The following is a 24604-nucleotide window of genomic DNA, read 5'->3' on the forward strand; positions in this document are numbered from 1 at the left end:
CATTTCATGAATACTTCAACTCGACAAGGGTACCATTGGGAATTTTCGACGTTTACGGAAACTAAAACATGGTGTTCACGGTACATAGTTGCTGTTAAGAGGATGCTCAACTAGGCATCAAGGGATTTTGTGTCATTATATTTTGTACGGGTGCGGTATGGAATTCTGTGAAGGGTATGTTTGCAGGAATCCCTTTGTAAATACAATGTTTCTCGGTGAACTTGTTCAAGTTTGTCTGCAAGCGTGTGGTCGAGCGAAAATTACCTTGAAGTTGCAACAAATATGCTAAATTGTATGATACTGGTAGACATTTTTCTATTTTCGTTCGTGCATGCTCTTGAAAATTATGCCTACGTTTTGAAAGTTAACCTTGGCTTGGATTAAAATTGGGGTGGACAAGTTAATATTTTTTTGGCTTTAGCATAGAATTTATAAGTTATCATACAATATCAACACATTTAATTAAATGTCACATTCATCAAGTTGTTCCATTGTTCCCCAGTATTTTCATGTAACATTAAAAGCCACAGTTAGAGACACCGCTTGCAGATAATTATTATATAGAACTGCCACTGTAAAGGCATCTGTGTAACTTTACGTTACATACTATATTTGCTTGCTATTCTCCCATTGAAATTCAATTAACAGTCTAGAGTTACCATTTAAAGTGGCCTAATGGATTGAGCTTGTGAGTTTTGTAATTAAATTACAAACTTTAACATGATTATTACATTAAGAATGCATTAGTATCTTATTTTTTCCGATGCATGTGTATAAAATTTACAAGCCAAGATTGTATTAAAGATTTTATTTTGCAACTAAGATTATTTAGATTAATTATTGAACACTCCCAATTTATTTTTTTGTAGGTGAATATTTTTACTTTCCCAAGACCAAAGACTGTCCCAAAGAATGACACAACCCAAATGAAATCACCCTTATGCCAAACTCCGAACTGTGGTGAAATATTAATTTGGAGCAAGTTCCAATAATGCCATCGCGACGAGCTGGTGAGTACTTATTGCATAATTATCACTGGATCATATTTACATATTGTAGATTCTTTCCTTGCGGCCAGCCAATCACGTTGTAAGCATTTTTAAAAGTAATTGTCGTAAGAGTTGTTGGGGTCTCAAGTTGACTCTTTCCCACTGAGCAATCATGAAGATTTTGCGAAAGATAAGGAAGTTATAAATATTTTTATGCAACCTTCAATATGCCTCGGAAACTTTTTACTATTTGTAATTCGAATTATTAAATTATTCAATTACTTATCTATTACTCATTGCATCGCCCTATAGCTAGATTAGGTTGTTAGTGAACCTATGCAGTCTATCTCTTGAGTTAGTCTCGTGGATGAGACGATAGATATGTACTAACTGCCAACGTATACGCACCTAATAACATTTCCGTTATTTTTGAGTAATTGTATGAAAAATGGTGGATTTGTGGCCACTGACTATTGCATCTCCCCATTTTTCAGTGAGAATCGATTAAGGAAAGTAATAGGAAAGGACTTGGCAAGAAAAGAAACAACTTTTGCCATTTGGAAGTGGATTCACAGAGTGGAAATGGCTTACAAAATATTTTATTTGCACAGCTAAACTGCCCATTATTATTGGGCCTTGGGAATCATCTTTGAGCGTGTTGGAAAGAAATTTCAGATGCTTCCGTTAGATCCGTATGAAGTCTACAAGCATACAGAGCATCAAATATGTTATCTAGCAACTAAGGCTATTTGAGAGGGTGAAAAGTGGAAGGATGCAAGTGATTTCTTATAAACAGAGTTAATTACCCAAGTTGGGTAAGAAAACAAACTAGATCAACTAGATATTTACTAGAGAATTTGATTATTAACTCGATGTTGGCACAGAACAGAGACTCACTCGTATATCTTGGCAACCAAGTTTTTGCATATTTCTTCTATCAATCTCCTTCAGGGGCGCAGCTAGGAATTAAGGCTGGGGGGGTTAAGGTGCAACTAATACCGGGGTGTGTGGGGGTATGGAATAACCTTCAGGATAAGTGGTAGGTGCGAGATTAGTTAATTGCGGAATTTTAAAGATAAATGGTTCGAAATGGTGAGTTATGCGGCTTTCTGAGGGATATTTAATTAATCCTTACATATTATAAAAATATCAATCCAATTAAGTAAAATGGATTATACTTAAAAATTTCTCTGAGCTCTGGGGGTGGGGGGGGCTTTATCCCCAAAAATCCCCCCATCGCTGCGCCACTGATCACTATATCTATGCTATTTAGGAAAAAATCACTTTTACTAATATCTATAGTCTCCGGCTAAACTTTGTGGAAGTTCATTCTAACAAACGTACAGAAAACTATGTATTTATCCACCAATTTATTTTCGCGGTACAACTAGTTTCGACGCAGCGGCGTCATCATCAGGCAATGAGGTTACAAGCATAAAATACGTCCTTACATATCATGAAAATGATGGGATTTCAGTGGGGGAGGAAGAAAGTAGGTGAAAGCAGAAGAAGTGGGTTTTCCCAGCCACCCCTTCCACCTACGTTTTCCAATTATCTTTTCGAACATGTATTGGCAGATTTTTTAATCCGGCTACGAAATCGAATAATTTACGCCACGTTTGCCTGATGATTAAATTAGAGGCCGGATAGAGACAGAAAAGTATTTAAAGGATTAGCTGCGGGATCGACTGAGATCCCTATGAGGGACTGGTGTGCAGCAAGGGGTAAGAGAGTGTGGCAGTTGCTCGCGAAAGGACACAGAGAGGACACGGGGGGCGTGAAAAAGGATTCATGTCAGCGAGAAATGAAGATATTAGGAGGTTAAAATAGGACAATTTGTGGGAAACAAAAGGGCGAAATATTTTACTAAAAGGCGGAGAGGGGCTACGCAGGAATAACACCTATCTGTACAAATTCAAGGAGTCCTGAGAGCCGGGTTTGCAAGTTGGAGACTTTACTCCCGCACACTTTGAGAGGGGAAGGACGCTATGCTAAAAGAATCGAGATAAAAGGCTGAATTTCTTTGAAAAAATTGTCTTTATTATTTGGTTTCCGAACACGAGAAAACAAAAAAAAACATGCAGGAATTCGATTTAAATGGCAACCATGGACTAAAATTGGAAAATTTTATAAGCACATAAAAAGTTTCTATTTTCACTTTCTACTCTACTTACGTAAGTTATGTACTTCCTGAGCAACCTTCGTATTGGTCCCGCATAATCTGCTGGGAACCATCAAAAATTCCAAATGATGAAAATTAAATGAAGGTCAAACAAGATGATAGGTTTACCTTCTAATATTGTAAGCAGAGCTCAATGGGTCGGGTAGTGTCTTATGTGTTCAGGAATCAAAAGTAAATCTACCTATTTGTAATGACGTATACATTTGTTTTTTATTTTAAAAATACTTATTTTTGGAAAATATAATTTGTATTTAGATTATGCCAATCTTTTAAATGTTGCACATAAAATATTACTACAATACGGGAATTTTCTATTCTAAACGCTGCCATCTGTTGACGGTGAACGAAAGAACTTAAAATCAAAGAGGTCGTATTCTAGATCCCAGATATATCTTTAGTCCTCGTTTTGTCACTCGATACCAATGAGGGATTTATTTTGAGTGACTACGTGAAACTTGGAAACTTAATTAAAAAAACCCGTATAAAAAAAGGAATGGTTTCGGAGATTGATAAAATACACATCCATCAATCTGGCATCTATAAAGTTAATTGTGAATCATGCAACATATGTTACATTAGTCAAATAGGGAGAAGTTTCATTACCAGAATGAATGAACATGAAAGGTACTGAAAAAATCGGGACGTCACTTCTCGCCAAAAACTTGCTACCGACTTTTCATTCTTGTCATTTTCAACAGCCGTTCTCAACTTCGAAATGAATGACCCAAGGCTTGATATTTTAGAGCAATTTGAAATATATAGTACAAAGTGATATAAATATTCTCATGACCGGACAAGTGTTTGTGAACCACTCCCTTCACCTTAAGATCCAATCCAATTTGCAATTAACTACAGTATAGAAAGTAATTATAAATAATAATAATTAAAACTCTACAAATATGCTAAATGTTCCGGAAATAGGTAGTGTTTTTTCGCACACGCACATAACTACTATTCCGATGAAGGAAATACACCAATTTCTCTCGTCTCGGCCGTTGGGCAGCGGCAAATAGTGCTGGTAGTTCCAAAGGTTCCCACGACAGTGAGGAAATTAGGAGCCAGGCTATTATTCGGTTATGCAAAGAAATAACCTAATACTCAAGTTAGACGGCGCAAAAAATCAATTTTTAATTGATCCAGCCATTTTTACAATATTTTTTTAAATAATTTTTTTTAAATTTTAGCATCAAAAATATATTTATATCGATGTGAATTGCAATAAAAATGGACATTGCTCTTTTTATGAATGAACTGAATAACATTTATTGCTAATTTTTAAATATATAATTTAACAATGAAAACCTACTGTTTTTGAAAAATAAAAAAGTTGCAACATATGATGTACCGCCATAACATGCATAATAATTTTTTTAATATGCTCAATTTGAACTACTTAAAGCATGGGAATAATAAAAAAGTATTGTTCCAAGCAAAGCATTAAAAATCCTGGATGACAAAAAGGGTCAATGCACCCTCAACGAACCCAATTGGCCCAAAGAATTTTCACACAAAGTGGCCTAAGATGAGGATGCCGGTAACTACGGAGGACTTTTCGTCCTCAAGACATAAAGTGAACTCTTTTTCCATCGAGCAGTTGATTTTTAAAAAAAACAGAACCACTAAGCAGTAAACTGGAAAAGTACCACGGGCGAAATATTACGGCTTCACGCATACAAAGCCAATTAAATGGGAAGACGTAATATTACGTCCATGGCAATCCTCAGAAGGATTTGCAGGACGTAATATTATGTCCATGGCACGCAAAGTGTTAGGAACTCCTCCATGACGACGAAGATATGTAGTACGCAATTCTTCAGGTTACATAATCTGTAAAAACCCCTTTTTTTAAGTAGGTGTCATTATTAAAGTACTCTACTCATTCAAAATAACCATTTATCCTAATAGCGTTTTTTTTCTCATAACCGTCCATCCCTTATATTAAGTCAAATGGATGAGGTTTTAATGACTGGAAATTAATTATTTAATATACTGTGAATAATACCCCGTCATATCATGTGAATGCGGTAGGTTGGCAAATTCTCATGGATTCAAGATATAAATGGATTCAAGATTCACTCGGTTCATTATATTCTATTCAGAAAATCGATTCATTGCCACAAATATACTTCCTTAATCAGACTCCAGAATATGGAAAAATATTATTATTACCGCCTTTAATACACAGATTAGCCTCCCCATAATGTTCGTGGAAGATTAGAAACTTTCTTCTTGATACCTTAACTTTGCAATCCACAATATACAATTTTTATTTGTTCCAGTTAATATATTTCGAGGAGTTTTAAGTATAAAGAGGAGTTTAAAGAGTATAGCTATTGAATAAATGTTTAGATACTAAAGTATAACTGGCAATTAGTAATTTCGTGAATTTCTGTAGTTACTTTAAAAATATTATATTTTTGCATTTTTTAGTTTTAGGTACTAAGATTATGCCACTGTTTTAAATGTTGATCATAAAATATTACTATAACTAGAGAATAATATTTTCCAACGGGCCCCACCTGTGGACGGTTAATGAAAAAACTTGAAATCTTAGAGGGCGTATCCCAAACACTGAATAAAACTTTAGACCTCAGTCACTATTAGTAAAATCTAGATCTCAAGCTAAATTCGAATGGCTGCTCCCTTCTTGGGAACATAATTACGAAACCCAGTGCAAAAAAAGGAATGGAGTCAGTAATAGAAAGAATACAAAGTCGATCAGCAGGATTTCTTACAAATTGCTTCGATCAACATGGACATTTAACCTCCTTAAGTACATTGATTAGCCTCCCCTATTAGATGGAGGAAGAGTCAAAAATTAATTCTTAACACATTCACACAATAATAAACATCATGCTGAATTTTCAGTTCACCTAAATATATTTTGTAAGAGAAGCTTAAAGCGTATGGTATTGAGTAAAATATTTACATACCAAAAGTATAACAAGATAATGGTAAAGTCGAGAATTTCTGCAATTAATTTCATAATATTAATGTTTGCATATTTAAGTTTTACTAGGATTATACCGCTGTTTTAAATGTTGCTCTTTAATTATAATCAGATATAAATTATTTCTAACCGCTGCCACCTATTGACGGTGAATGAAAGAACTTATATCCTAGAGATCTTATTCATGAACCCAGATAAATATTTTACTTCTCTCTTCACTTCATTACTCGATCTTATTGTCAGACTTAATTTGGTTGACTACGTGGAACTTGTATGGTTAATTTATAATTTATATTTTTTATTATTGTTACATATATTTGTGGAAAAACTTTGGAAAAGTCTGGCAAATCTGAATAAATACGAAAACATGAAATTGAATATTTCTTGATTTTCTCAGTCACTTCAGGGAATTGGCAAGGGAATTAATTGTAGTTGGCCCTTCGATCGACTGTAATTTTTTTTCGATTTGTGGATTATGGCTGCTAGAACAGTTAAAAATATCGATATCTGCCGGTGTGGACTTGACTCCGTTGGCGTTCTCTCTATATCTCTCTCTCTTTCTCTCTGATTTACTTCATAATTTTTGATTTCGTCCGAGAGAGCGAGATGAAAAGGGAGGTAAGTTATTCTCTTCCTTGGCAACCAGTCTGGTCAGGTGATCTTCAGCACTAGAGAATGGATGCAAGGCGACTAGCTGAATTTTTCAAAAATAGTTACAATAAACATAACAATGTAACTGAACTGATTTGGAATTCAGAATGGAAAAGTCTAGCCGAATGAAGGGAACAACTTAGATAAAATCTAGTGTAAATATATATTCTATGCTTATAAATCTATAAACTATATAATTTATAAACTTAGTTAAAATTGGGTAAACGCCGTGTGCTATTATCGGATATTTTAGTTATAATTTATTACTACCCGGATATTCACTGCTATTTTTCGTTGCCACTAGCTTTCGAAATACCTCCTTATAAACAAAAATCTTCATCGGCATTTTCTAACTTATTTTTCGAACGGTATTAATATGAATTTGAGTTTCCCTCGGTCCTTATGAACGATTTATAGTACCGATTCATTTCCACGAATCTACTCACAGTAACTGACTCCACAATGTGGATGGTACCTATCTTCTATAGCGAAGAACTAGCATTAGTGTCCCCACAATGTTCGGGGTAATTCAAATTTTTTTACATGATAAAAATGGCCGAAGTACCTTCAGCAAACAAAACATCTTGTTAACCTTAATATTTACCTAAAGCTCAATGAGTCGGGTGTTGGGTAAAATGTTAAGATACCATAAGTAGCTTATAATTATGACGTAAATTTTTGTTGTTGATTGGAAAATTTTCTTACAATTTGAAGTTCTACTTAGATTATTCCACCGTATTAAAAGTTGGTTAAAAATGTTAATATAATCAACACTTCTCTTTTATAACGGCTACCACCTGTTGACGGTAAATGAAATAACGTAAAATATTAGAGGCCGTATTCCATGTACGTTAGAATGAATACAAAGGCGAGCATCAGGTTTTGTCTAAAATTGTTGCAATAAACATGACAATGTAACTAAAATGATTTGGAATTTAGAATGGAAACGTCTAGCCGAATAAAGGGAATAACTTAGATTAAATATATTTTTTAAATGCCGTGAGCTAGAAGCGCATATTCCAGGTATAATTTATTACTTCCCGGATATTCACCGCTATTTTTCGTTGCAACTAGCTTTCGAAATACATCCTTATAAATAAAAATCTTCATCGGCATTTTCTAACTTATTTTTCTTACGTGGACCACGATTACCCACATTACACCAACGTTATCATTACAACACTATCGCCAATTAGTCTTTAATATTGCAAAATTATGCCAGTGACGTCATCGCAGCAATAGGTGACTTTAGTCTCGACGAGGTACAATAAATTGGCCTTCGCCTGTGGATGTTCTCGACGCTTTGCTGTCGGTGGAAAAAAAACGGAAAATTCGTCGTTTTAACTATGAGCAGGATTTTACTTCAGATTCGCAATGTAGAAGCTTTATAGAAAGGTGTAGTACAAGTCACTCGCCGGAATTACTTCCCAAATATTTAGTGCTATTTTCCGTGTTCATGTGGAATTAAAAAAAATAATTTTCAACGCTTTTAATAGTGATTAGCGATACAGCACTTGCTATGATTGAAAGAGAAATAGCGGAATATGGATTCTTTCCGTGTTCAATGGAGAAATTGCATCTTGCGGCGTATGCAAGCATAAACTATCGCAAACGACGACTTCTTCTAGCCTTAGGATGCATATGATTTCAAAGCATCCAACTGTGGCCCTACCATCGTCCTCGAAGCGTATAATATGGCAGGGCTCATTATTTCCTCTATTATTTATGAGTATATTTTAGGTATGAAGCCTGAATTTATCTCTGCATAAAATTGACTTGTACAAATAAACTCGTTGTATTCAATAAATATAAATATTTTGGTGAAAAATAGCTCTCTGAAACACAAAGACCCATCTCCTGGTCGATTAAGAATTTGCCACATTTTAAACCTGGGAAAAATAACTGGTAACTGCTCTCTGTCGGAGAATCTATGTACATCTTGCTCCCGAACAGATTTTTGGATTAATAGAACGCAAGAAGCAAGACGAAGTTCAAAAAAGGAAGGTTTTTTTTTTAAGAATTGTTCCATAACGTCGAAGATATAAACTACGCAATGCCTCAGGTAATATAAACTGATTTTAACCGGTTTTTTATCTTATTTTTTATCTTTTATTACTCAAGTAATCTACTCATTCAAAATGACCGGATAACTTAACAGCGATTTTTTCTCATAATAGCCCGTAAGGCATGGGAAAAAATAACCGGCTTTGTATATAACCGGTTTTTTTATTAGGTAACCGATTAAATATCTGTTATTTTTAGGCACCGCACTATGGGGGCAAATCTATAAAAGGTGGTCAAAATAGAAAAATAAGGTTCAGGGTTTTGATTATTCATTTCATAGTTGAGAATACACTCATTTTAGCCGCTCAGAAATTCATTTGAAAAGCCAGTAATTATGCACCTCTTCCTATAAATCACTGGCAAAGTGACATATACGCTTCTGAGATGCATAGACTCCCTCTCGCTTAGAAAAATTCTGATATTCAAGACTGCTCTAAAGCTACCCAATTGGCTCCATTTTAAATTTAAAAATTAGAATCGATGGAGCAATGCCGATAGATTTGATATGCTTTTTTTACCATACAGATTGCTTTACATTGAAACAGCATTAAAATTCCTGTTCACAAAAATATTAACCAGTAAATTACGCATTTTTTATTAAAAAATACGAACATCATTAAATTATATAGCAGTGCCTTTGTATACTTATATATTATTGTAGCCACAACTGTCGGCTATGAAAACAAAAAATAATTGATCGCCCCAACCTGCACCCTCGTGAGTTATTGAATAAATACGTGAGTAACCTCAAACCGTATGGACGCCGAAGCTCGCGGCTCGTGGGCACGTTGCATGCAGGAGGGAGCACTTTCTTTATAATCAGCGTAAGAAAATGAGTTCTCTCGCATTAAATTGGCGCAAAATAAACTCAAGACTAAGTATATACAAAGTTGATGCTATAATATCTCGTCCAGTAAAGGATGATATCCCTAATTTAGTTTAAGCACGTTGCATGCAAGCCACTTTCCCTTGAGCTACGTACATGAAAACTGACATGCTTATGGTAAAAGGTCCCATGTATTGTTGAGTGCAAGCAAACTTTTACAATTTTGACCTATCGACCTCAGAATGTGGGTCCAAACAAAATTTTTCCTCATCGGGTTATATGTTAAAAAATCGAGATAGAAAAGTCTGAATTTCTTTGACAAAATTGCCCATATTATTTGGTTTCCGAACACGAGAAAACAAAAAAAAAACATGCAGGAATTCGATTTAAATGGCAACCATGGACTAAAATTGGAAAATTTTATAAGCACATAATTAGTTTCTATTTTCACTTTCTACTCTACTTACGTAAGTTATGTACTTTCTGAGCAACCTTCGTATTGGTCCCGCATAATCTGCTGGGAACCATCAAAAATTCCAAATGATGAAAATTAAATGAAGGTCAAACAAGATGATAGGTTTACCTTCTAATATTGTAAGCAGAGCTCAATGGGTCGGGTAGTGTCTTATGTGTTCAGGAATCAAAAGTAAATCTACCTATTTGTAATGACGTATATATTTGTTTTTTATTTTAAAAATACTTATTTTTGGAAAATATAATTTGTATTTAGATTATGCCAATCTTTTAAATGTTGCACATAAAATATTACTACAATAAGGGAATATTCTATTCTAACCGCTGCCATCTGTTGACGGTGAACGAAAGAACTTAAAATCAAAGAGGTCGTGTTCTAGATCCCAGATATATCTTTAGTCCTCGTTTTATCACTCGATACCAATGAGGGATTTATTTTGAGTGACTACGTGAAACTTGGAAACTTAATTTAAAAACCCGTATAAAAAAAGGAATGGTTTCGGAGATTGATAAAATACACATCCATCAATCTGGCATCTAAAAAGTTAATTTTGTATCATTCAACATGTTTTCCAATTTTCAAATACGCAGAAGTATCATAACCAGAATGAAAGAACATAAAAGGTACTGAAAAAATCGGGACGTCACTTCTCGCCAAAAGCTTGCTACCGACTTTTCATTCTTGTCATTTTTAACAGACGTTCTCTACTTCGAAATGAATGGCCCAAGGCTGGTTATTTTAGAGCAATTTGTAATATATAGTACAAAGTGATATAAATATTCTCATTACAGAACAAGGGTTTGTCACCCACTCCCTTCACCTTAAGATCCACTCCCCGAAAACAAATGGTCAAATTCTTTCCTCAGCTACTCCTTATCCGACCCCAACCTCCACAGGGTTTTTCCGCCTGCAATCCCTTCCCGGTTTCCCTGCTAATTCTCACTCCTTTCTCAGCTATTCTTCGAGGGCTCCTCTCCCCAGCCTCTTCCCTGCTTCGCTACTTACTCCCACTTATAAATACACGTTATAAATATCTGGAATGGGCATCACTGGTTTCGAGCGTGGAGCGACGTGTGGCCGGAATGGGGGTGCTTGGGTATGACAAGCCACGCCCACTTTGACCAAAACATTGACAATCCCATAAGGGTCAATGCTAACTATTTGGTGAAATTTTTTTGGTCATAACTCACATTCCATTAAAATAGGCTATGGAACGCGCAATGTAAACTTTTTTTTTTCTTTCTTCATTGGTTTGCTTCGCGAAGCTATCTCTCAAGTATCTTTTCCAGGGGAAAAATTATCACCACGGTTACGTTCTACTACCAGCTCAGTTGAAAATAACAATTTAAGAGAGTAAACAGGTCTTTTGCCTTCATATATACTGGTATTATGTTTTATTGCAGCCTGTAATTCCGTATAAACACTTTCCTTCCACCGATTTCCAGCAAGTGACTTAACTACGCCTTTCTTTAAAGCTTCTACATTGTGAATCTGAAGTAAAATCCTGCTCATACTTATAACGACGAATTTTAAATTGTTTATTTTTTCGCCGTCAGGAAAGCGTCGCAAACATCCACTGTCGAAACCGAATTTATTGTACCTATTCGAGGATCAAGTCAATTATGGCTGCGCTGACAGCACTGGCGTAATTTTCCAATATTACCAACTGATCGTTGATAGAGTTGTGATGATAACGTTGGTGTAATAGAAGGAATAGTGGTACAACTATGAATAATAAATTAGAAAATTGGCGATGAAGATTTTACCTAGTTTTAAGGAGGAGTTTCAATAGCTAGGGGCAACGGGAAAGAGCAATGAAATTTCGGGAAGTAAACATTTTAAACTCGAATATCCACCGCTAGCACCCGTCTTTTACATAAAGAGTTATGTATAACTTCGTTATATTTCCAAATATAGGTTTTAAAACGTAAATACATCTTGATGCTTATTGAACATTTTGCTCATAAAATGTTATGAGAGCGTAAATACGCGGTGGACACAAAGTAACCCTCCCTTGGTTCAACCTGTGACATTTTTCGACCGAATGTAATTGTGTAATGGGACAAATGTTTTTTTTTGGCATTATAATTGGTAACTTAATTAGTTTAAATTAAGTACTAACTTTTATTTTAATTCAATGATAGGCTCCCTATTGCATTTGTGTATTTTAACCTTATGATTTAATTACTTGGTATGATTTTATTTGAAAAATTTTCACTTTAAATAGTTTCAATTATTATTCCGTTCTAAGAAATCAGAATTCGTGAAAATATTTTTCAATGTATATATCTTACATATTGATTAATTTTCTTTAAAACTTTTGAACTGCATGCATAAGTAATTACTCTCTGTCTCTATTTACTTTGCTTACTCTTTTAGGCTATGGTTGGCAGAATTATAAACTGATGCATCATATGGAAAGAAAGCCATTGATTTAATACTTTTCACGGAAACCTTTTCATTGTATTTATTTTATTAACTCATGAACGGAATAGGGCGCTGAGAGCTCTATGTAGACATTCATGAAGCATATTTCACAAAATGAAGATTTTGCATATCCCGGAAACACTTTGGTTACCTATTCTCACAGGAAATAGAAGTATTTTTCCTTCATGTTAAACTGGGATGCAATTGAAGGGAAGGTATGAGTGCATGAAGAACTAGCCCACTTCATCATGATATTAGTGTTTTTAAATTTATGACACACCGAGTAATTTACTCAATACCTTCACCCTCACCTGCAGCACGATTTTAAATCTCGCCATTCAATCTGTATACAATATAATGCAATGTATGTACAAAACAATATAATGCAAGTACTAATTGGACAGCAGAACTTACAAAACCCTGCCTGGCGAGGGAGGAAGGTTTGAGGGTCAGTGAGAGAACTTTCAAGTTGCTGCCAACCTCGGCGCCTCAGTAAATTCCATGATTCATATCTATTCACATCTCCAATTTGAAAATAGATCTGATATTTTCCCGGCGTATGATGATGTTGAAGTTGTTCGGGTTTCCCACCAGATGAGGTTCTCTGCTGACGTTTCAATGGCCGTGTCGTACATTGTCATCAGGGCATCCAGTTTCTTACATTGAATTCGCACAAGGTGAGGAAATGCACGCCGAGGAGGAAAAACATAATTTTCATATAATCAAAAACATATTTTCAAACATAATCTGTTGCAGTTTGTATCTCAGTGTCGGAACATGGTAGGCTAGGGAACGAAGAAAGGGCTTATGCTGGAGGAGCGACCATAAGTGAGGAGGATGGGGAGGGGAGGGAGACGGCCTCAGTAGTGGTGGCCCTACTCACAGAATTCAATAACACAATTACTAACGACGAAGAACAAAAGCAATATTTGCTGCAGATCGTTTCCCAACGAAAATTGATAAATTATGGTACGAAGAAGGAGATAGTTCAACTGAAACCTGGCTTTGCTGAATAATTTTCTCAGTAGGTTAAACAATTTGTGACGTTTTTCCAAAATAAAGTTAAGAATGATTGCCATACGTGGCGACATGATTTGGTCAACGAAAGTAGTTCAAAATATAAATTTGAGAGAGAGAGAGATAGTCACTGAAGCATGTGAGCATGGCGGGCGATCGTGGGTGAGGAGGAGAGGGGGGGAGGGCCTCAGCGGGATTGTTGCTCCGCGTCGCGCGAGCCGCATCGCTTAGCGCCACTCTTGGCGCCAGGCTGCGCGGGCCGCAAAGCAAGAATGGTGAAAGATACGCCAAACCGACGAAATTATTGTCCTACGACCCAGTAATTGCGAAATTGTATGACATATTGAGGGCTATCTAATTATTTACACTTTTTCGAAATTTGTTTTTTTGACGATCGTTATGTACCCAAAGGTTATCGAAATCCGGTTGACGATATTGATATAAAATAAATGGGACAACCTAAAGTGCTATTCGAAGAATTTAGAATGAATGGATTTTCAGCTACGGCAATTTTTCCTATCTGATTATCTACTTGACTGAAACTGACGTGCAATGAGAATTGGAAATTACAAGTGAAACAGAAGATATCAGTAATGAATGGTACTGTCGTGAATTTCTGCTATAACTTTAATAATGTTAATTTTTTGCATTTTTAAGTTGTATTAAGATTATGCCACTCTATTAATGTTGCTCATTGAATGTTATTGTAATCAGATAAAATATATTTCTAACGGCTACCACCTATTGGCGGGAAATGAAAAACATACATTCTAGAGGTCTTATTAAATTTGGGTAACTACGTGGAACTTGGAAGCTTAATTTATACTCTATATTGTATGTTATTGTTATATATAGTTGTGCGAAAAAAATTGGAATAGTATTGCAAATATGTATAAATACGAAAAGATGAAATTGAATATTCCTTGATTTTCTCAGTCACTTCATTAAATGAGGGAATTAATTGTAGTTGGCCCTCCTATCGACTGTTATTTTTTAGATTTTTCGGTTATGACTCCTGGGACAGTAAAAAAATCGTTCTCTGCCGGTGTGGCCTTGACCTCGTTAGAGTCCTCTCTCTCTCTCTGGTCCACTTCATTGTTTTCGATTTCGTCCGAGAGAGCGAGAGGAAGAGGGAGGTAAAGCCTGAATCATACGATCATTTTCTTTTCGTCGCGAAAGTGATGACTATCGCGATCAGTTTTCCTGCCGCGAAAAGCGATCGCTCTAGTGATCATTTTTCTGAATCACACGGTCACTCCCGCGGTCTCTTTTCGCATCATTTCCGATATCACAGCTGCTTGTCATAGTACCCGCATCACGAAAATATATAGCGTGTTTGTTTATCTATGTCGTTCCCACAATTGTCAAACGCTGCGCTGCAATCACACCATACGGTCATGCGTTTTGATTGGCTGATATGGGGTTTTTGGACGGTTTTAGCGTAGCCTACGTTACGTATATAACGTAGGCTACGGTTTTAGCGACGGAAAAAGTGACCGGACGAGTGATGAAAAATAGCGATGGGAATCATCATCGCGCTCGCGAAAAACAATGCCGGCGACGATAATTTTTCGAGTGATCGCGATAGTGAAATCTTTTGCGACGAAAATAATGATCGTGTGATTTAGGCTTAAGTAATTCTCTTCCCTGGCAACCAGTTTGGGGGTTGATCTGCTTATTGCGGTCTCCAGTCAAAAGGAGTCTGCGGTCTTGTCGATGGATGACGAGACTCGAAGCACAAAATTTCTCAGGTTCGCTTTTGTCAGGGGTGTGCCAACAGCGTTTATTATTTGTTATTATGGTTATAAAAATGTGTATTTGGATACCCTTGTCAATACTAAAATCATTATCATCGGTACACAATCCTATCGTTGCAGTATCTAATTTTAATAAATATTCAGAGAATTAAAGTTTCAGATTACAGCCAACAGTATTTATGCTTTCTTGTTAGAGTTCTCAAAATGAGTGTTAGGATGCCCTTGTTAGTACTAAAATCGTAATCATCGGTACACAATGCTATCATTTAAGTAACTGATTTTAATAAATAATCAGAGAATCACAGTTTCAGATTAAGGCCAACAGATTTATGCTTTGTTATTAGAGTTTTCAAAATGAGTATTTGGATGCTCTTGTGAATACTGAAATCTTAATCATCGGTAGGTACACAATCCTATCGTTTCAGTAACTGATTTTAATAAATATTTAAAGAATTGCAGTATCAGATTACAGCCAAAAATATTTATGCTTTGTTATAAGAGTTCTCGAAATGAGTATTTGAATGCTCTTGTGAATACTAAAATCATCATCATCGATACGCATATATCCCATGGTTTCAGTAACTTATTTTAATAAATATTTAGAGAGTTGCAGTTTCAGATTACAGCAGGTTCGCTTTTCAAAATGCTGTATTCCGCAGAGTTGAGCCTGCAAAAATTTACATCGCGAATTTCTGAAATAGGGCAGGAAATAATTGCATGAAGGTGGGTGCTCGGAATGAGTAATCTAAAGAAATCATATCAATAGCTAATTACTCAACTCGAGATTAGACCCAATGCATTCGATCAATTTTTAAGTTTTCTAGTCGTTACAAAGTTTGCTGTTTTGCTGTATTCTGCTATTTCGCTCTATGACTCATCCGCTAGGTTGATGTGGGTTAAGGTGGAGCTCACCCCAGACTAAGTCAAAGGCGTGCGGAATTCACCGAGTGAGAGTAATTTCTTTCCCTGAAAACTCGCCTTTAGTGGATTTTGTTTGGGGGTGTCCGAAGGGTCCCGAAGAGAGAATTCGGGACTCATATTGATCACTAGGGCGACGCTCTGCATCGTTACTACTCTTACTACTACGTACTCCTACTATTTATCTACTTACTCGTAATACTTACCCCATGAATCCTTTCCCCGAACTTATTTATTTCTATTTGTCCCCTCAAACTCATTTAAAAATATTTCCATGCCCTATATTTTCCTCTGAATAGATAAAACCTTGAAAGAAATAAATTCCCGAAGGCCGTACTCTTTCCTTGGTGAACAAGGGGGCGATGCCAATGGGGTTAAATACAACAACCTATACTGACACAATAATACACACTAACGTGCAAGCTGACTCACTCCCCCAGCACATTTGCGAAGGTAAAAATTTCCGCCTAGGTCTCAGCCACACAATCACTCAGGTGTAGACACAACCTTTAACTCCCTTATCCACCATGAATCTTCGATCACCTGCATTTTTAATCATTTACCATTTTCTACTAGTTCAGGAGTCATGCGTTTTTACTGCGTCTCCGTTAATTGACAAAATGAACAATAACTTGGCTGTTTTATTCAAATACCAGTCAGACACCCGGCGCTGCTCAAAAAGCATGGTACTAAGTGAAAGGGAAACTTAAAACATGCAATTCATGGTGATATTAATGTCTCAATGGGAAAATATGTAAAAGAACGTAAGAAAGATCGCTATTTTTCGGAATGCACAGTCAAAAGAACAGCAGGGTTTTTCGTTGGCCATTTACCTGTGAACGGTGAAGTTGCGAGAAAAGGCTGTGTTAGAACTGGAATTTTCAAATTGAAATAGAAAATCTTGAACGTCATGAAAAAAGCATTCTAATAAAATTTCAACAAAAAAATTATCTTGATTTCTCCCTTCATTCGTCTAGACATTCCAATTATAAATCAGTTCAGTAATACTGTGATGATTTTCGCAACAAATTTTGATAATCCTGCTGCTCGACTTCGTATTCATCCCATATATATTACCCCATTCCTTTTATGTATATAAACAAATAAATCTTTCAAGTTCCACGTAGTTACCCAAATTAAGTTTGACTATGAGATCGGGTGATAAAGGGAGATTTAGTATTTAATTGGGTTCATGAATAAGACCTCTAGGATTTTAAGTTTTTTCTCTCACCATCAATAGGTGGCAGCCGTTCGGTAAGATTATTCTCATTTTATAATAACATTTTCTGAGCAACATTTGAAATAGTGGCGTAATCTAAATATAACAATAAATGCTAATTAATATTTATTTCAAATCAACAACAAAAACTTATGTCGAAATTAATAACTAGATACACTTCTGGTTTCCAAACGTTTTCCGAACTCCCTACTCTTTGAGCTCCTCTTACAATATAGATACAGGTGAACCATTATTGTAGACTACTGTTCGATACAAATTTTTAGGAATTATTGATAATGTCAGGCTCGGGTAGTGTTTGTACAATCTGTACTTCTCCTCCGTTTGAGCTCATTGACCCTATGTTCACTCGTTCGTTCCTAAAGGTTGAAAATGTCCCTATGATGTCGGACAGTTGCCTCAAGTAACCGAGGTTGAAGCGGGTGCCTTTGACATACTCCGCGAACTGGTTGTCACGTATGTCGTGGCCTTGCAGTCGGGCTATAATCTCTGGTCTTACGAGCCCTGTTTCTTTGGACCCGCATAGATTGACAGAGAAATCCGTGTGTTCTGGCTTTGCAACGCGGTAGTTTGGTTGGACCGCTGCTCCTCCTTGTGGTCGTAACGCCATCAACACATCTCCGACTATACCCAAACATGGATATTCCTCGAAGAGGTTGTGTGTATTGGCGTTAATCTCGGTGGCATGATAGCCGCCGTAACCTTGCGCTGCCGAAACTGGCATAGCTGGTATGTCCAACTCTGTTCGTTTTCCCCCTTTGTCACAGACATCGCCGATCTGGCTCAGTACCGTGTAGAAAGGTTGAGGAACGTTGAACACATCATCTGCTGTTGCCTTCCGTACATCTTTTTCCGCTGACGTGAGCGTGGTTCGTCCCTGCTTGCATCTGATGTCAACAAGCCGCAACCATGTTAGAGCTGTGAAGTAGTAGCTTAGCTCGTTTAGATCAATGGTTCGATCCAGCTGCTTCTCATATGGCTGGTATGCTCGGTAGACCTCGTGCGCAATGTCTGGGATCTTGCTCAGGTTCGTCGCGAAATTTTGTCTTGGGTGGATTGGGTAAACAGACACGTCAACACCGTATATTGCTTCTGAGATGATACTCTCGTTGCGTTGTGGTGTGGGCGCTTGTGGATGATTCACCAAAGATGGTGCTGGCAGTTCTGGTGACTTCGGGCCGGGCTTGCTTGTGCTTGGCTTAGCTGCTGCCTTTTGGCAGCGTGTCGACTTCCTTGCCTGGAACTTCTCCATTGAAAAGTTCTCCTTCTTCCCATTGCAGTTGGGTGCGATTTTGCGAATCTCTTCCTCTGTTAATACCTGTTTCTCCGCCATATTATTTAGGTGTTTATATCGTTGGTTACCTTCTTTGTTTTTTCGTATAAAGAAATTGCTAACTATATTCCACAAACTTCTTATTTGGAAGCCTTTATTTCTATTTATGGTCTTCTCCTCAAGGTTAGTTCCAACCGCCTACTTACAATGCCATCCCATTATCATTTGCAATTAACTACAATATAGAAAGTAACTAAAAACAATAATAATTAAAACTCTACAAATATGCTAAATGTTGCGGAAATAGGTAGTTTTTTGCGCCCACGCACATAACTACTATTCCGATTACGGAAATACACCATCATCTCTCGTCTCGGCCGTTGGGCAGCGGCAAATAGTGCGGGTAGTTCCAAACGTTCCCATGACAGTGGGGAAAGTAGGAGCCAGGCTATTCTTCGGTTATGCAAAGAAATAACCTAATACTCAAGTTAGAGGCGCAAAAAAATACAAGTTTTAATTGGTTAATGTAATAAAAAACAAGCAGAACTGTACAATAACCTACTCATATCCATTCATATAAGTCACCAAGTGACAAGTAACCTATTTGGAAAGATTTTTTTTTGATCAAGAGTAATGAAGGTCCTTCGTTATTTTCTCATAAAACCTAAGAGTTAAGGGCATTTAGATCATAAAATCTACTGAGTCTTAGCTTCTCTTCTGGTGGAGAAATAACCTGGTATAGGTTTTCTGTGCAGTTTAAAGGGCGTTCGGCTATTTCCTTGCGCAGCAGATGAAAAATCTCCTTGCGAGAAAACCGATTTCGGTCTTTTTCGTTACGAGTGCTGGGTTATATCCTGGACGATCAGGAAAAAACCTGGGAGAACTAACCGGATTAAAGCTGTGTGTTGGGGAATCTAGGTTCTTCGTGCTCATGACCAGATTTTCGGATGAATGGAATGCAAGAAGCAGGACGAAGTTAAAAAATGCGATAGTTGTTTTTTAAGAACTGCTCCATGACGACGGAGATATGCAGTACGCAATTCTTCAGGTTATATAATCTGAATATAACCCCTTTTTTTATTAGGTGTCATTATTCAAGTACTCATTCAAAATAACCGGTTTTCCTAACAGCGTTTTTTTCTTATAACCGCCCATCCCTTATATTAAGTCAAATGGATGAGGTTTTCAAGACTGGAAATAATTTATTAAATATACTGTGAATGAATACCAGTCATAGCATGTGAATTAGGTAGGTTGGCAAATTCTCATGGATTCAAGATTTACTCGGTTCATTATATTCTATTCAGAAAATCGAATCATGGCCACAAATATACAGTCTTGATCAGACTCCAGAATATGGAGAGTACTTACCGCCTTTAATACACAGATTAGCCTCCCCATAATGTCCGAGGAAGATTAGAAACTTTCTTCTGATACCTTAACTTTTCAATCCACAATATAAATTTTATTTGTTCACCTGAATATATTTTGTAAGAGGAGTTTAAAGAGAATGGCTATTGAGTAAAAGGTTTAGATACTAAAAGTATAACTAGCTATTAGTAATTTCGTGAATTTCTGTAGTTACTTTAAAAATATTAATTTTTTGCATTTTTTAGTTGTACTAAGACTATGCCACTGTTTTAAATGTTGTTCATAAAATGTTACTATAACTAGAGAATAGTATTTTCCAACGGCTGCCACCTGTTGACGGTTAATGAAAATACTTGATATCTTAGAGGTTGTATCCCATACATGAATAAAACTTTAGACCTCAGTATTCGTAGAAAAAATTAGATCTCAAGCTAAATATGAATGGCTGCTCGCTTCTTGGGAACATAATTACGCAACCCAGTGCAAAAAAGGAATGGGATCGGAGATAGTAAGAATTCAAAGTCGATCGGCAGGATTTCTTTTAAATTGCTTCGATCAACATGGATATTATTTACCTCCTTAAATACACTAATTAGCCTCCCTTATTAGATAGAGGATGGGTCAAAAATTAATTCTTAACACAATTACACAATAATACATTCATGGCATAATTTTAGTTCACCTAAATATATTTTGTAAGAGAAGCTTAAAGCGTATGGTGTTGAGTAAAATTTTTACATACCAAAAGTATAACAAGATAATGGTAAAGTCGTGAATTTCTGCAATTACTTTCATAATATTAATGTATGCATATTTAAGTTTTACTAAGATTATGCCACTGTTTTAAATGCTGCTCTTTCATTATAATCAGATATTAATTATTTCTAACCGCTGCCACCTATTGACGGTGAATGAAAGAACTTATATCCTAAGGATCTTATTCATGAACCCAGATAAATATTTTACTTCTCTCTTCACTTCATCACTCGATCTCATTGTCAGACTTATTTTGGGTGACTACGTGGAACTTGAAAGGTTAATTTATAATTTATATTTTTTATTATTGTTATATATATTTGTGGTAAAAATTTGGAAAAGTCTGGAAAATCTGATTAAAAACGAAAACATGAAATTTAATCTTTCTTGATTTTCTCAGTCACCTCAGGAAATTGGCAAGGGAATTAATTGTAGCTGACCCTTCGATCGAATATAATTTTTTTCGATTTGTGGATTATGGCTCCTGGAAGAGTTAAAAATATAGATCTCTGCCGGTGTGGCCTTGACTCCGTTGGAGTCCTCTCTATCCCTCTCTCTCTCTCTGATTCACTTCATAGTTTTTGATTTCGTCCGAGAAAGCGAGATGAAGAGGGAGGTAAGTTATTATCTTACCAAGACGTAAATATAGGAGGGATGTAAGTTATTCTCCCTGGCAACCAGTCTGGTCAGGTGATCTGCAGTAATAGAGAATGAATACAATGGCGAGCAACAGGGTTTTTCAAAAATGGTTACAATAAACATAATAAAACAAGATCATATATAACAATATAACTTAACTGATTTGGAATTTAGAATGGAAAAGTCTAGCCGAATGAAGGTAAAAACTTAGATAAAATCTATTGTAAAAATATATTCTATTCTAATAAAATCTATTAACTCTTGAAATCGCTTAGATAAAATTGGGTAAACACCGTGTGCTATTATCGGATATTTCAGTTATAATTTATTACTACCCGGATATTCACTGCTATTTTTCGTAGCCACTAGCTTTCGAAATACCTCCTTATAAACAAAAATCTTAATCGGCATTTTCTAACTTATTTTTCGAAGGATATTATTATGAATTTGAGTTTAACTCGGTTCTTATGAACGAATTATGCACCGATTCATTGCCACAAATCTACTCCTATTAACTGACTCCACAATGTGGATAGTACCTATCTCCTCAAGCGAGGAAGAACTAGCATTAGTCTCCCCAGATTGTTCGGGGTGGATCAAATTTTTAATATGATAAAATTTCCGAGATAACAAGAGGTGGTGTTTTGGCCAGGCAGTCCTTAATGCCTGGTCCTCTTAGCTGGCCAACGTTTCAGTTTTCAGCTGAGGGGTCATCGGAGAGTTTATTCCCGTCGTTATTTGCTATGAGTGTCCTTCATCTCCGTCTCTTTTTTGGCGGAAGGTCTTCCTCCTCGCCATTTGAAGAGCATGGTCGTTTATGCCGGTCGTAGGCAGTTGGTTTGTTGGCTGCTATAATCCGAATCGCTCCAATGTTGGAGCTTTTCGCTGTCTCAAAGAAGGCCTTCGATGTCCGTTTGAGGAAGTCCTCAATAGGCTCCATTCCTGTGGGGGCGTAGAGCAGGTCGCGGTGATAGGTCCAGCCCAGGGTGAGGATGGTCTTCAGTGTCGTATTTTCTGCCACTCGGATAGGTTGGCTCCACGCCTTAGGTATGCGGCCGCTCCACGCAGGTGAAGCATATGATAGGATTGGCCGGATGGCCATCATGTAGATCCTCTTCTTGTTCTCCAAGGAGAGGAATGGCGATCGTAGCAACGGCGCAAGCAGGATCCTCTTGGTGCGCGCTTTTCTGGAAATGTACGGGGCGTGCTGGCGGAAGGAGAGGCCTCTGTCAAGCTTCACTCCCAGGTAAAGTGCCTCCGTCTGCCAAGGTGTTTCCTCGGTGTCCACTAGGATCTCTCCCGGAATCGGCTTCTTTGGCGAGGCTGAGAAGAATACCGCATTCGTCTTCCTGGAGTTGATTGTGATGCGCCATTTTGCGTACCATGGGATGAGTTGATCAACAGTCCGTTGAAGGTAGGAGGCCGCCATATGTGATCTCCAGGACCGCACCAGCACTGCAGCATCGTTTGCAAACAAGGTGAATATCACGTTCCAGACGAAGTTCCGCGGGATATCTGACGTGTAGATGTTAAATAGCGTGGGGCCAAGAACCGATCCTTGGGGAACCCCAGCCCGAATGGGCTTTTTCGCGGAGGTGGCTCTTCCCCGGATGACGGAGAACGTCCTCTGCCTCAGGTATACAGCAATGAGTCTCCGCTGCCAAAACGGAAAGCCAAACCGCTTCAGCTTGAGTACAGCAAACAAAACATCTTCTTAACCTTAATATTTAACCAGAGCTCAATAAGTCGGGTGTTGAGTAAATGTTTAGATACAACAAGTATATTTAGCTAGTAATTATGACGTAAATTTTTGTTGTTGATTTAAAAATTTTTTATAATGAAGTTCTACTTATATTATTTCACCGTTTTAACACTAGAACTACCGATGGAGTCATTTTGACTCCTCGCGATTTTTATTTCTCTGCCCTGACTAAAATTTTCCGAATTCTGGCATGAAATTCCGTGACTTTTATTTATTTTTGACACAAAATAAGGCATTGCGATCAAAATAGTTCCAGAAAGTTAAATAGTACACATTTTTCAAAATTTACCTTCGACTACCAAAGGGAGTAATTTTGACTCCTTAATGTATTTTGCTTGTCCTTTCGCCAAATAGTAATATTTCTTTATAGTAATATTCCAAGAGGTTATTTCTTCTTATGTTAATAATTAATTTAAATCAATCGACGGCTAACATACATAATAATACGCTTTTGGCTAATATTTGCGAGACTTTGAAGGCATTTCTAATTTTACGGGTCCGTGTTTGGAACTACAAACCATATGAATGTCCTGATATCATTTATATTGCGATCAAGTGGTGAATATGCCATTCATATTGAGCATTTTCAAATTCATGTCTATAGAAGCCGTCGTGTCTACCCCTTCTCCCTTACCCCTCCTTTCTCCCCGCCTGTCAGACTCGCTGCAGCACAATACCTTGACTGCGTGGAAGTTGATTTTCAAACCTGAAAAAGCACCTTTGTTTCCTTCCATTGACATACTGATGAACAGGAAAATATATCAGTAGAAGGAAATAAAGTTACTGTCCTAGCAATGTCGGCTCTGACAGCGCTGGCTGTCACATTCCGCACAGGAAAACCGTGTGCTCTCCTTTGCATTAGTGAATCCAGTGAACTCTGGAGTGGACGGCAGAACTCTTGTGAAGTAAGGCTTTCATTTTTCCTGACTGGCAGTATGTTTAGAAGAAGTAGGCTAAAGCATGAAGAAGTCCTTTCTATGTTGCATTTTATATCAGAGTGAATCGGAATGCAAAAAGGAAGATCATTTCGTCTCCGACGAAGTCGAAGATTTTATTCCTCTAAACGTTTCTAGCTAGTGAGAAGATTCAGACAAAACGCGTGCAAAAGATATGCAGTAATTTACATTTACATCCCCTTTCATAAGGAGTTACAAAACAAAGATATTATCTATGATTATTTATAGATTCGTTTATACTGACTCACATAAAGCGATGTAAAATTGTGGAAGTACGCAGGCAAAATTATGAAGATTTTACTGTTTCCGATGAGGAGCTAGATGCATGTATAGCCATATCTTATGCCCGCGAAA

At 36.9% G+C, this 24604-nt stretch overlaps 1 long non-coding RNA gene across 1 annotated transcript in view; it reads left to right on the plus strand.

The window, feature by feature from the left end:
- Nucleotides 1–1005, plus strand: part of LOC124159901 — a 127592-nt gene extending 126587 nt beyond the window's left edge. Inside the window, exon 3 of the long non-coding RNA XR_006865063.1 lies at nt 870–1005. This is a non-coding gene — a long non-coding RNA (uncharacterized LOC124159901). The remainder of the gene's footprint in view (nt 1–869) is intronic.
- The last annotated feature ends 23599 nt before the right edge of the window (nt 1006–24604 follow it).

Source organism: Ischnura elegans, chromosome 5 (genome assembly GCF_921293095.1).
Source record: "Ischnura elegans chromosome 5, ioIscEleg1.1, whole genome shotgun sequence".
Lineage (NCBI taxonomy): Eukaryota > Metazoa > Arthropoda > Insecta > Odonata > Coenagrionidae > Ischnura > Ischnura elegans.